The sequence below is a fragment of the Nerophis lumbriciformis genome, linkage group LG13 (genome assembly GCF_033978685.3).
Source record: "Nerophis lumbriciformis linkage group LG13, RoL_Nlum_v2.1, whole genome shotgun sequence".
Classification (NCBI taxonomy): domain Eukaryota; kingdom Metazoa; phylum Chordata; class Actinopteri; order Syngnathiformes; family Syngnathidae; genus Nerophis; species Nerophis lumbriciformis.
Window position 1 is genome coordinate 31,224,049 of NC_084560.2, and position 1,372 is coordinate 31,225,420.

Consider the following 1,372-nt stretch of genomic DNA (forward strand, 5'->3'; position numbering starts at 1 on the left):
GATTTTACTGACGTCACATTTAAATATGCGTGGTAGTCAATCTAGCTCTGTTTTCAATGGGTACTCGGCGCCATTTAACGTATCTCAAAGAAAAACCGCCTTATTTGTGTGTTTTCTGCTGTACGAATCGTTCAAATCGCGAAAAGGATAAATGTTTCTTGAGAGTTCCTCGAGAAGTTTTAAAAAAGGAAAGACGGCGACAAGTCCTTGATGTCACTCAACAAAATCTCTTTTTTGATAAAGTATAGGGATAGATTCCATTGTATGGTTGGATATTTTGCTCGTACCTGCTTTTTGCAGGAAGATCTAAGCCTCTTGTGTACTCAGTTCGCACGCTGCTTGCTGCACAACAGCCATCTTGGCTTGGTGGACCACCACTGCCTTTCACTTGCAGGAAGAAGTCACATGACAGAATACAAGCAATTCCAAATGAAGAGTTATTTGGTCCACAAGTGTAACCATCAGGGAAGCATTTTGGCAATTCCACTTTTGATAACTTGCAATGCATCATAATATGGCATGTCCTAAAAAACATTATACTTTACACAGGGTCCAAAAAACTTAGATATATTTTTCAAAGATCCAGATTCATTACAAAGGAAGATTATGTAAATAAAATTATTCCAAAAAAAAAAATAGATGGAATGTATGGCTTTTTGAAGGGAGCCGCATCTTTAAAAGAGCCGTTCAAAAGAGAGGCTCATTATTATACAGTAGTTGGGGTTTTTTTTTATTAAGGAAACAGTTATACAATAATAATATAATTTGATAATAATTTGATTTACACACATATTACTCTATTGGCGAGAATTAAGAAATTTTAACCCGATGATTTTTTTCAGTTTTCATTGTAAACATTTAATAAAGCGTTGCAATATTTCCATGCTTCACGAGTTTGAATTTTAACTGACCTAAAAAAAGGCATAGCAGTTTAACAATGTACGAAAAATACTCAAACGTCACTAAGAATAAAATGCATAAATGGCTATAAAAAGTAGAAGTAAAACTACAAAAGAAATTTGGACATGATAAAAATGTGAGTACAAAATTGTACTACCATGGCAGGTGTGTGTACGCTTCAACTGCTACTCTCTAAAATAACAATCCTGACAGGTGAATCCACATAAAAATAAATACAATTAGAAATCATTTAAAAATTCATATTTCTTTATTTAAAGTTAAGTAAAGTTTTATTCAACTCTGACTTATTTTGCAGGGTGGCATCTGTAAAATGAACGGCTCACAACTGGCAATCGCTTCTCATTGTTCACTTCAAAGAGCCATTCAAAATACTTGATTTGTTCATGAATGTCACACTTCTAATAAACTCTTCGGGACTCGAACCGTGGTCACTTTGTTCAGAGAGACAGCA